This window comes from Urocitellus parryii, chromosome 2 (assembly GCF_045843805.1).
Source record: "Urocitellus parryii isolate mUroPar1 chromosome 2, mUroPar1.hap1, whole genome shotgun sequence".
NCBI lineage: Eukaryota > Metazoa > Chordata > Mammalia > Rodentia > Sciuridae > Urocitellus > Urocitellus parryii.
Window position 1 is genome coordinate 115216441 of NC_135532.1, and position 13284 is coordinate 115229724.

Here is a 13284-nt window from a genome sequence, read left to right on the forward strand (position 1 = left end):
GAAACCCTTTCACCAACCAGCCGTTCAGAGATTCTGCACAGGTTGCCTGGTGTGGTCTGTGGGAGGGCTTGTTGCTGGAGTCCTCATGCATGGTAGTATGGTGCAGGCTGGTCAGCAGGCATCTGGATCCTTGGGGTTTGGCCTGGATCTTGGGTTCAGGAGGGTGGTCCTAGAGCCTGAGTTCATGGGGGTTTTATTGGCATGGAACAGTCAAAAGCCTTGTAATACTGGGGCCAATCCAGAGCCTATAGCAGCTGGGGTCAGTCTAGTGGACCGTTGTGACAGACCTGTGTGGAGGCTGAGTCTACTTGGCAGGTCTGGAGCCTGGGGCTGGCACCAGGGTGGGTCTGGAGGGTCAATCTCGGGCACTGGGCTGGAGTCTGAGGTCTTGGGAGCTTTCTCAGCTCTGTTGAGTTGCTAGTATAGGTCCAGTGTTGGGTCTGATGCAAAGTCCAGCACTCATTTCCCTCACCTTCCCACAGGGAGGTTCTCTCTCCATGCTGTGCTGCTTGGGTCTGGGGAGTGATGATTGGGTGACCTAAAATTCTCTTCCTATCCTATTTAATGTGTCCTATCCAGACTTTGTGGATGTGATGTGTCAGGATTCACAACATTTCTTCTGACTTTAAAGCAACTAAACTTCTTTATTGCCATTATTTTCTTAATATCTGTGCTATTTTCAGGTGCTATAATCTCTCACCTGGTTTCCTTAGAGCTTCCATGTATTGCTAGTTTTCAAATTGATGTATCTGTGGGTAGAAGAAACTAGAAAGTCCTATTCCATTACAGGGTATTTATTTGTTATTTAATGGCTGCATATTTCCACTTCACGGATGTACTACAACTTTACCATATGAACTGATAATTAGGATTTCTCTAATCTTTTGCAAACAGTGGTACAGTGAATAATCCTATATGTACACAAGTTTGTGTATGTTCCATATATAGCCATAGGATATACTTTTAAAGGTAGGATTGTAATTTTTCTTTTGGTGGGTGGTACTGGGGATTGAACTCAGGGGCACTTGACCACTGAGCCACATCCCCAGCCTTATTTTGTATTTTATTTAGAGACAGGGTCTCACTGAGTTGCTGAGTGCCTTGCTAAGTTGCTGAGGTTGGCTTTGAACTCAGATCCTTCTGTCTCAGCCTCCAGAGCCACTGGGATTACAGGTGTGTGCCACCATGCCTGGCTTTGTAATTTTGGTAAGTATTATTAAATTGACCTTCCTAAAGTTTGTACAATTTTTATTCCTTTTAGAAATGTATCACAGTGTTGCCAGGCATGGTACAATAAAAATAAATGTATCACAGTGTTAGTTTCTCTACACCAACCCCACACTGTGAAGCTTTATGGATTTTTAAAAAATTTTTGCTAATCTGATACTTAAAAATTAGTATCTTCATAAAAATGACATTTGCTTTTGTCTTATTTACTCATGGGTGACTTTATAAATTTTATTTTATTTGCAGTGCTGGGGCTCAAACCCAGGCCTTGAGTTTGTTAAGCAAGAGCTCAGCCATTGGGCTACACCCCCAGCCCACAAATTTCACTTTGACTGGATCCTCAGAGGAGGAGGGGTCACCTTCTGCACACACCCCTACCCTGAGTAGGGATTAAAAAGTAAACTTTGAAGAAGAAGCAAATGAGTAGCGTTTTGAGGACTGCGTGGTGGAATCGGATCAGCATATTTCCTTTTCTTTTTTCTTTTTTTAAAGAGAGAGAGAGAGAGAGAGAGAGAGAGAGAGAGAGAGAGAGAGAATTTTAATATTTATTTTTTAGTTTTCGGTGGACACAGCATCTTTATTTGTATGTGGTGCTGAGGATTGAACCCAGGCCACATGCATGCCAGGTGAGCGTGCTAACGCTTGAGCCACATCCCCAGCTCACATTTCCTTTTCTTAAGTAGTGTGCATTTAGTTGCTTTTCACAGCTTTCTTCCCAGTCCTAACCTATCTCCTGTCTCCTTAGCTCTTTGGCACCTGAAGCATCTCCAGTCCTGGCAGAATGGCACCAACAGGCTGGTGGTCTTGCTGCCCGGTTTCTTACTCTATCCCTGGAATCAAAGCTAACTTGAATTTCTTATTGTCCCTGGTCATGGCTGCATGGAGTTCCAGGTTCTTAGCATTTCTGAGAGGAAGACGAAAAACTTGTCATTCAGACTTTGTGGATGTGATGCTTTTAGCTTGGACACTTAGGAGACCCCTGCTTTTCGTTGAAGGGGGAGGATTATCATGGAATGACAAGGACAGTGAGCCAGGACCCATCCACTGAATGGTTGTGTTGCCCCTCCAAGGGAATAAATCATCCAAGGATATGGCAGGTGGATTCATAGGGGCCAGTGACAAATCACCAGGAATTAGCTCCTGCATTTGGTGCTAGAGATTGAACCTAGGCCCTTGCTTACATTAAACATGTACTCTACCAGGAGCTACACCTCCAGTCCTTAGTTGCTGTACCTTTAAATTAAGTATGTGTGTGTGGGTGTGTGTACATAATGTATATGTGTATACACATCTATATGTTTATACTCCTTTAAGATCCCCCAATCCACATTATACATCTCATTTGAGGAATCTGTGCTAGTGTTTGATTTTATTTCCCTATTTTGTCTCCTATAATTCTATTTCATTTTTCATCAAATGGCAGCTTCAAATGTTCTTATTAGTTAGACTTAAAAAGAATCAAGAACTTGTAAGCCTGTGGGGGATTAGCTCCTGGAGTGTGTTGTGGATCTGTTTAGCTAGGACTACCTCCACTAGCTCCTGATTTTCTCCAGAGCTTTTTAAGAATTAAGAATTCTGCACATAAGAGACCAAGCTGATTTTCTACAGTTTAAACTATGTTTTTAGATTTAGATTTCTTTTTGGTGCTCTTTTGAACTTGAGAATTCTTATGACCAAATCAGGTTTGCTCTTCCATCTCTTTATCAGATTCTTTGAAGACTTCTATATTTCTTTCTCATAATTTTTGATTGCTTTCTGCAATGTTGGGGATTGAACCCAGGGCTTCATGGGCAAGCGCACTACCATGGAATCCCATTCCCAGCCCATGTTTCTCATAATTTCAGATATTCTTATATCTGCATATAACATAAGCTGTCTATTGATCTGTCAGGGTTCACAACATCTCTGCTGACTATAGAGCTAGACTTCTTTATTGCCATTATTTTAGGCCAAAATCTTTATAAAATTATTGTTCTTCTTATTACTATTATTCTTCTAAAGAGAGGTCTATCTCAGGATTTATATTCTGAATAATTTATGAGTAGGCATTCTTAGTGAAATGGCATCTTTGCCAATTTCCTCGTATGTTTTCATCAAATTACTTTGTATTTACGCAGCATGTGAATGATGTGCCTTAGTAATTGGTATGGTTGGAGTCTCTGCCAAGACTCATATTGAAATTTGATTGCCTTTGCAGAGTTGGGAGGTGGGGCTTTTAGAAGGCAATTAGGGCATTAAAAGAGATTAAAGGGCTAGAGCTGGGGTTGGGTTGCTCAGCCTGGGTTGGGGAAGAGAAAAGAAAAAGAAAAAGATCAATATCTTTCTTGTGGGCCTGAGCTCTTGCTGTAAAGAGTCCAGACCAGTCATGGTAAGAGCAGGTGATTTAGCAAGTATACCCTTCCTGTCTTGTTCCCACCATGAGAGGAAACAGGTGAGGCCTTACTTATGCTATGTGACTTTCCACCTCCAGCTTTCAGAACTGTGACCCAAACTAAACCTCTCTTCTTTGCAAATTACCCAGGCTCAGGTATTCTTGTTATAGCAGCAGAAAATAGACTAAGATAGTAATTTTTATTCCATTCCTTCTTTTAGGCTTTTCTTTCCTTCCCTTCTTCCTTCCCTTTCCTCCTCTCCTCTCTTTCTTTCTCTCTTTCCTTTCCTTTATTGTACTGGAGATGGAACTAGGGACTCACACATGCACCTCCAGTTCTTTCTTGTTAAAGTTTTATTTTGAGACAGTGTTTTGCTAATTTGCCCAGGCTGGCTTCTAACTCCCTATTTTCCTGCCTCAGTCTTCTGAGTAGCTGAGTAGGTGGGATCACAGGCATGTGCTCTCTGACTGCCTTGGCTCATTTTTTTTTGAACTCCTGCAATAGGCCTTGTTGATATTCTGCTCCTTGCTGGGCAAGTTTTATGTAAACATTCTTCTATTTCTGTGCCCTGTCCTCAGCATCTCAGAGCAGGTGGGACTGTGTCTAGGCACCTCTCCATCTTTTTGGTGACTGTGGTGCCTGCAGCAGGGCTCAGTGCCTTGGGTGGGTCATTTGATTCATAAGCTGTCTAAGGGCAGTGACAACCGTTCACACCTAGAGCTCCAGAACTCTCCGTGCTGTGTGGTACAGTTGGAGGGACTTCTCCCACACACCCTGCTGTGTAGTTGGGAAGGAGGAAGGTGTTGGATGGGAGGTTGAATCACCAGTCAAGGCACATTTCTTATTGGAGCTGAGCTCTTTGCTGGGTGGAGGGTGGGGAGCAGGAATGATGAGAATCTAGCTCATCCTCTGTGATGAGCTCCCTTCACTTACTGGTGGGTGGAGAAAGGGGAGCCCGGAGGCATTAAGGTTAAGGTGAACTGGCATCCAGGACATCTGTCCTCCCTTCTGAAACTGTATGTCAAGTATATGAAAGAATTCGGGGCAAAGCTCTTCTGAGGTTCGTTTCTAATATTTAAAAATGTTTGGAAATCATTGGTTTGGGGATGATAGTATTTCTGTGTTACACTTACACAGAAATAGATGAAATAAGAATTGTACAAAAAGTCCTTTATTTCTTTATTTTTGTGTGATTAAGAAGACTCTTAAGATTCAATCACAGGTGAATATTGGGCCAGAGTTCAAGTTGATCTTCACTGAGAGTTAAAAATCTCTTCACTAAGAGGCCTTTCATTCCGGTGGGTGGTGGTTTTTTTTTTTTACAGTGTATTTCTTAATATCCAGGGTGCACCATGTGCCCACTTTTAAGATGAGGGGTACATAAACCTGAAAATGTGCCCTGACTGAGCACAAGGTGGTGGCAAGGACCATTGCCTGGGAGTCTGGGTCTCACCACTTCCACCAGCCATGCCTATTAGGGCTCTCTCAGTGTCTTTCTCTCCCTCCTGTTATTCATTATTTGCTAGGAAGCAAATTTACATGAATCTTAAAGAGTGAAATATTTGCAGTTATATTTTTTTGGGTTCAAATCCTAGATCTGTCACTCGGTGGCCGAGGACCTTAGATAATTTTTAACCTCTCTGTGCTTTAATTTCTCAATCTGTAAGATAGGAGTAGTGATGAAGCCCAGTCTTTGGGATAATTCTAAGGATCAGGTAGATTCATAAGCTGTCTGAGGGCAGTGACTTCCTGGCCCAGGAAGTCCAAAGTGGCAGGCAGTGTGCAATGTGGGGATAGATTGCGTCTCAGTTTGGCCCAGGGCCAGACTGCATGGCTCTGTGGTTTTGAAGATGAACTTGAAATGATAAAAATATGATAGTCCAAAGGATTCAACAACAGATAAATCCAAGCTGAACAGGGAATTAGCTAATTGAATCTGACGAGAATTTTAATTATTGTTTCAGAATAAAAAGAGGGAGAAAATGAGAAAAGGCAACATTTAAGAGGTAACAGCTGAGAATTTTGAAGGACCAATGAGAACCATCATTTTGCATATTTATGAAGTCATAAGAATCCCAGTCAGGATGAAAAAAAGGTAGACAGATGTGATTAAATTGCAGAACACAAAAGATGAAGAGAGGATATTATGCAAAGTCAGAGAGAAGAGGAAGCTTATCTTCAAAGACACGAGGAACATTCTGACAGTGTAACAATAAAAGTCAGAAGACTTTCTTGTACCATAAGCAAGAAATTCGCTGTCAGCTTAGGATCCTATTTCCATTAAAAATACCTTTAAAAAATAAGGAGGAGGGCGAGGTTGTGGCTGAGCAATAGAGCGCTCGCCTAGCATGTTCCAGGCCCTCGTTTCCATCCTCAGCACCACATAAAATAAATAAATACAAAAAATAAAGATATCGTGTCCAACTACAACTAAATATTGAAAAGAAAATAAGGGTGAAGTGAAGACCTTTCAGACATAACAAAAACCTGGAGTTTGTGCTGGAGACCTTACTAAAAGGATGCACTTCAAGCAGAAGGAGACGATTCTCAAAAGGAAGGTCTCAGAAGCAATGGAGAGTGAAGGGGGTGGGTTGTAAGTGAAAGCACTTGTTAGCTGTATAAAATAGTAATGTTCACGCCTTTAGTGAGAAGAGTGGCAGCAGGAAGCTGAGGAGCAAGAGGAGTAAATGGGTTCTAGGGTTGAGGATGGTGGGAAGTGGGGTTAGAGATACTGGTTGTTTTGACTTTGGTAAGTGAAACGTCCATGTTGGAATTTCTGAGGCAAGCACCTAAAATTAGTGGATAGATCACTTTCTAGCTAACAGGGTTAAGAATAAAATGATGAACATTTGGTGAGATTGATTTTAAAAAAGATGTGGCACAAATAATGTTTAGGAATGGAAAAGCAGATGTAGATATTACAAAGATACCAACACTGAGAGTATTCTTGTTAAGATGGGGACCTTACTCTATGCAACATTGTATTTCATGGTTATAATACTGTATCTATTCCCACTCCCACCTCCCACAGAAGGAGCATTTTCTTTTCTTTTTTTTTAATATTTTAATTTTATTTTTTTAGTTTTAGGTGGACACAATATTTTTATTTTCTTATTTATTTTTATGTGGTGCTGAGAATCGAACCCAGGGCCTCACGCATGCCAGGTGAGCATGCTACCACTTGAGCCACATCCCCAGCTCCTTTTCTTTGTTTTAATGTGTTTCCCATCTTCATTTACTCATCCTTTGCAAAAACATTTGTTGCTATCTACACAGCAATCAGTGCTGCCCAACAGTGGTGTACTGATTTTTCTGTCATAAAAAGGGTTATAGTGAATGTGTATTCATTTGGATGTGCCTCTTTATTTTTTTTTGGATATATTTCCAAAGGATGAATTACTGGACCAGAAGGTAGGGCTCCTCAAGCTCAGGGTACTTAGTGCAGTTTAAAGCAGTCCTTTCAAATGTAGCCTCCTGGCCTCTTGGAGGGCAGATCCAATCTCCTTACTCAACTAGCTCAGAGCATTTTTGGCTCCTGATTGCTTTAAGGAAAAGAAAACACACAAGGAACAACGTGGGGTTTACTGGTGTCTCCTGAGAGCCTTAAGAAAGGAACAAAGTGCCTTTTATTTATTTGCCTTTGTGTACATAGCTGGGAGGGGTCCAGGCTGTGGAATTAGGCTGAGTGCAGAGCACTTAACCAATTTGGTGGTTATCAGGACACCTGGGGAGGAGGGGCAGGACTCACCCTGGGGGAGGCCCCTGGGGGGCTCAGTGGCCAGGAGGCCCTCCAAACTGCTTTAGAACCACAGCAGGAGCCCTGGCCCCTCCAACCCAGACCTGCTCTGTGTAACTTTCTTAATGTGTTTGTTTTGGTGGAGAAATGAAGGAGAAGCAACTTTCTTTGAAATTTCATTTTCATTGAATTTAGTTTGAATCTTCACCTTTGGGGGATACCAAACAAAACACCCATTGTGTCAGAGGCTGTGGGGGCAGGATGGAGTCTGAAGACCATTCCCAGCTCTTCCATTGCTAAGTGCTTATTGCTTTATGAACGTCGCTGTCAGAGCCAGTTCAAGTTGCCTCTTCTCTGTGTAAGGCTTAAGGGCAAGGACCCAGTGCTTCTCCCAAAGTTAAATGCATTGAGACTGAGAATTGGTCTGCGGTTTTTCATGGTTATTTATTTATTTATTTAATATTTATTGTTGGTTGTTCAAAACATTACATAGTTCTTGACATATCATATTTCACACTTTGATTCAAGTGGGTTATGAACTCCCATTTTTACCCCGTATACAGATTGCAGAATCACATCGGTTACACATTCACTGATTTACATACTGCCATACTAGTGTCTGTTGTATTCTGCTGCCTTTCCTATCCTCTACTATCCCCCCTCCCCTCCCCTCCCCTCCCCTCTTTTCTCTCTACCCCATTTACTGTAATTCATTTATCCCCCTTGTTTTTTTTTTTCCCTTTCGTGGTTATTTAAATGTGCGATTAAAGCTGGATGCCTGGGGGTCTTAGAGAGTGGCCTAATAGTGCAGGATTGTTGAGGCTGGGGGGCTCTGGGAGCTCATTTCAGTCACTACCATGTTTCTTTGGCACGTAGGTGAGGCGCAGGATTGAGCTCCGCTCTGGCCTTGTGATGTCCAGCCAGGTGCTTTCCCTTCGTCCTGATTGCCTAGGACGTCCCATGAACTAGCGGCTCCTTTTCTGACAGCAGAGCCAGCGTCGGTAGGCCTTACCTTTTGTCCTGGCTGTAGCCTAGTTTCCTTTTGTTAGCAATCTGGAGAACATGTGAGCCTCTCAGACGGTTTCTTTGTTTCTTTTTTAAAACATTTTTTAGTTGTAAATGGTCACACATTTTTTTTTTTTTGAACAGGTGATTGAACTTGGGGCACTCAACCACTGAGCCACATCCCCAGCCTTAGTTTGTATTTTATTTAGAGACAGGGTCTCATTGAGTTGCTTAGCTCCTCCCTTTTGCTGAGGCTGGCTTTGAACTTGTGATCCTCCTGTCTCAGCTTCCTGAGCCTCTGGGATTACAGGCTTGTGCCACTGGGTCTGGCTGGACACACTCTCTTTATTTATTTTTTATTTGTTGCTGAGGATCCAGCCTCATGCCTCACACTCACAAGGCAAGTGCTCTACCACTGAGCTGCAGCCCCAGCCCCCTCAAATGGTTTCTACAGTGATGTCTGGCTGATAAACTTGGCCTTGCTGTTTCTGAACTTGGTCTGAGTAGCCCCAATTCACTCAAAGTTCATTTTAAGACTGCCTCTTCCTATCTGATACCAAAGAACAGACACTTCACTGCAGTCCCTACTCTCAGGGCTCCTGGCTGGAGGGGTGAAGTATGTGTTTTGTCATTAATGCTTCATGGAGTTGTTTCCCTCTTTCCTTTCCTTGGTTCGTAGTGGAGTTGGGTTGAATAGCAGAGTTGGCGACTTGTCTGTCATAGTAATACAAGTCCAGGCCCTTTCCACAGAGAAGCAGAAGGTTAAGGAGGAAGTGGCATTGGACCTGGAGTCTAGTCCTGGACCAGGGACAGTGCATTTGGCATCAGTAGATGTGGGTTTGCAATTTACTGGTTCCTGTTATTCTCTTTGAGCTCAGGCTCAATAATGTGTTACCCACAGGCCTTTTGTGTAACTTTATGTTAATTTATTTATATTTTTTTTATGGTACTGAGGATTGAACCTAGGACCTTGTGCATGACAGGCAAGTGCTCTACTACTGAGCAGCAATCCACCTGTTGAATAATTTAAAAAAAAAAAGATGCAAAAGGAAATAGTGACTAAGCCATCAGTGATACATAAGATAGATACATAAGAAGATACATAAGAAGATTGTAGAGGACTGAGAGTAGGGATGTCATGGCAGAGGGGAGCCAGAGGAGAACGCCACCTGTGTGACAGGAGGAGGCGGAGACCTCAGACAAGGTGTGGAAGAAAAATCCCTCTACTTTAAGAGTCTCCCATTTCCTTTTACTTCAGCACACTATCAGAACTCAGTTTGTCTGGAGACGTCCATGCAACCTGCACAGAGCTGTAGCCTTTCACAGAGCTCCTGTTAAGCAGCACAGATTGCCCACGTTGAAGCACAGCAAGAGGAATTCCAAGGCTGAAGACCAGCCGCTGGGTTTTGCTGTAAGTGACTTTTCAGGGGTGGGAATTCTTTTTCATAGAACAGAGATCTCCAATGCAGAACGCTTCTAGGGAGGTCCAGGAAACACAGTCATATTTTGAACTCAGAGATTCAGTTAGGAAGGTGCCCCAGGTCGTCATCGAGTCAGAGTTGAAACCAGGACGGAAGTCCACTCCACACACTTCTCTTTACACTTTGCTCTACTGACATATTTCAAGGGTCAGGGTTCTTTGGTAGCAGATGCAGGAAAACTGAACTTCATGTGGCTTAAACAAAGCCAAACAAAGCACAGAAGGGAGCCTACTGGCTCAGGTGGCAGAAGAGCGCAGCGACAGGTGTGCGTCATGTGTTACTTGGCTTCTTTCCATTCCTGGGTGGATCCCGTCTCATACAGCTAATTCGTTTGTGCTGATAAGACTGTGGCCAAGGGCTTTAGGCTTTGAGGTGTACTTCTCCAAAACTTCCAAGTCCAACCGAAAGAAATTTCTTTTCCCCAACAGTTCACAGGGAAATCTGCCTGGTTCAGTGGTGTGGAGTGGCTGGGAGGTTCTGCACTGGCTTGAGATGCAGTTTTCCAGTTTACCACCTGAGCGACCAGAGCCAGGAGATGGAGCTGTTGAGAGTCCACAGGTGTCCACCACTGCGGAACTTCAGTTAAATTAAGTGGATGTGGGTGTGAAAGATTTTTTTTTTCTGTGTAGTGATTTGAAAGAATTTATTTATGATCATTATTGCTAAAAAGAGTGTTTTTAAAAAATTAAAAATAAACTTTATATATATATATATATCAGGGATTGAACCCAAGGTCTTTTTTTTTTTTTTTTTTTTGGTGGTGGTGCTGGGAATTGAACCCAGGGCCTTATGCATGTTAGACAAGCACTCTACCAACTGAGCTATATCCTCAGCCCTCAAGGTCTCTTAACCACAGAGTCACATCTTTGGCTCTTTTTTTTTTTTTAATTTTAAAATTTTGAGACAGGTCCTTGCTAAATTGCTGAGGGTGCCCTGGAACTTGGCATCCTTCTACTTCAGCCTCCCTAATTGCTGGGATTACAGGCACGTGCCACTGGACCTGGTGCATATCCTCTTGGAGTGACATCCTGGAATTTCTAGTATTTCCTTGTAGCTACTATTCACAGGCCCCAGTTTCCTGTCTTGTAGTTTTACATTGGTAATTTTGATCATGTAATTACAAATAAAAATGACAAAAATAAAGAAAAATAGAAGGAAGCTACTGGTCATTTATGAGATGAGCCTTCTTAGATACTTTTGGTCCATGAATCCTCTCTACATTCTTACATTAGAATTTTTGGGACGTGGTATCTTTGAGTTGATTACATTTCTTTTTAGAATCACCTTTATATTCTGTTGGAAGTATGTTCATTGAATGGCTAGACTGACACAACACATCAGCAATTATTAAGCAAAAAGAGTTGACTCAAATAGGAGATCTCGATTGTGTTGGAAAAAAAGAAAAAGTAAAAGAACTTGGTAGGTCCGTGGTAGGGGTCCCCAGCACGGTGGCATGGGAGCCTCACTTCAGGTGTCCTAGCCACATGGGGGCTGAGGATGGAGGAACACTTGAGCCCAGAGTTCTGGGCCAGCTTGGGCAACATAGTGAAGCCCCATCTTTAAAAAAAAAAAAAAAAAAAAAAGTCCTTTTAACCTTGTTGTTAAATTTTAATTTTAATTTTAAAACTTGTTTTAATAACTACCAGCTGTTTCTGCACCCCCACCTCCTTAGTCATTATAAGTTATTAATTTCCTAAATCATTGTAAGGATTAGGAATCTAAAAGTTCTAAAAAGAACATAAATCTATATGTTCTATTTATAAATGTTTATAGAGTCTTACTTCATAAGACTAGGACCTGGAGTATTTTGTAAGCTCCAAAAGAAAGTAAAAAAAAAAAAAAAAAAGTAACCCATTTAAAAGCATCTTTGCTTTTGCCTGAATACTGACAATCAACTTCATATTGGAAGTTGCATCTGAAGTCCCTGTCATCTGTTTGTTCATGGAAACATTCAGAAGAGCCTTGCTTTGGGCTGGCGATGGTGGATTTCCCACCAGTTTATCTACTAGCTAGCAGCAGTCACTCATGAGGGACAGACACATCCTTTCTGGGCCTCAGATTCCCTCTGGCTACACCTTGAGAGGTTTGGCTTAGTTGAGGTTTTTTTTTTTGTAAATTGTTATTTTTTTTTATTGGAAAACAAATATACAACTTGGAATGGATTTAAGGCAAATTATGCCATAAGCAGGTTTTCTTTAAGTGGCTAGACAAAATTAAAAAAGCAAGTAACAATAAAAGAAAATGTTTCCTGTACAAGACCAGCAGTACAAAAAAATAGTGTACAAGTACCTGGATAATCCACCCATTTTGCAATAGTGCAACTCTTAAGTGTATGTTGTTGACTGTCCCCAGTTCATGCAGAGTTACAACTCCATACTTCAACAACAACAAGCTGACAATTTCTAAAGAAAACTACTTTAAAAAAAGGCATAACCCTTGGGGCTGGGGATGTGGCTCAAGTGGTAGTGTGCTTCCCTGACATGTGCCAGGCACTGGGTTCTATCCTCAGCACCACATAAAAATAAAATAAAGATGTTGTGTCCACCAAAAACTAAAAATAAATATTAAAAAAATTCTCTCTCTCTTAAAAAAAAAAAAAGGCCTAACCCAGAGGGAAACCAGATGTTCCCTCATTTGACCAACTCCATCTAAAGTTTGGGTGTGCAGAAGGGCTTAGATATACCCGGAGTAAGCCACATGTACCATGTTACTTGGTCAGTTTTCTAAAATAAGGTATCAAGACAATGATAGCAAGATAAGGGAAGAAAACTTGGAGGAATGAAGTCCTAATTACTATACAGGCATATTTTTTTGACAGTAGGGGGAAATCTTTTACAGATAAGTTGCAAAGAAAATGCAAACAAACAGTTTTATACAAGAAATTTAATGCCTTCTGTACAATGTCTTCACATTGCTGTGATCATCTGTTCAAACTCTTCATAGTGTACTTGACCATCACCATCAACACCTGCTTCCCTGATCAGCTCATCATCTGTTAACTTCCCTCCATGGTTGGTCATCACAGGTGAAGCTCTGCTGACTGATAAAGCCATTGCCCTCCTTATCAAACACATGGAATTCTTCTCTAATTTCTTCTTCACTGTCTGTGTCTTTCATTTTTCTTGCCATCCCGTTGTCCAAAATTCAGGGAAGTCAGTTGTGCCGTTACCATCAGCATGACTTCATTAATCATGTCCTGTGACTCTGCTTGTGTGGGATTCTGCCCAAGAGACCTCATTACAGTTCCCAGATCCTCTATTGTTATAGTTCCATCACCAGCCTTGTCAAATAGTGAGAAAGCTTCTTTGAGTTTTGCAATCTGCTCTTCCGACAGTTGGTCAGCCACGCTGCAAGCGCTAACAGTTTCCGAGGTGCGATCACACAACCACTCACTCCACTTGGTATCTGAGTTGAGGTTTGACATTCCTTTGGGCAGCTTCCCCTTAGTGAGTACTGGGCCCTG

At 41.9% G+C, this 13284-nt stretch overlaps 1 pseudogene; it reads right to left on the reverse strand.

The window, feature by feature from the left end:
* Positions 1–12727: 12727 nt before the first annotated feature.
* Positions 12728–13059, reverse strand: LOC113185719 (calmodulin pseudogene; annotated as a pseudogene).
* Positions 13060–13284: the final 225 nt, after the last annotated feature.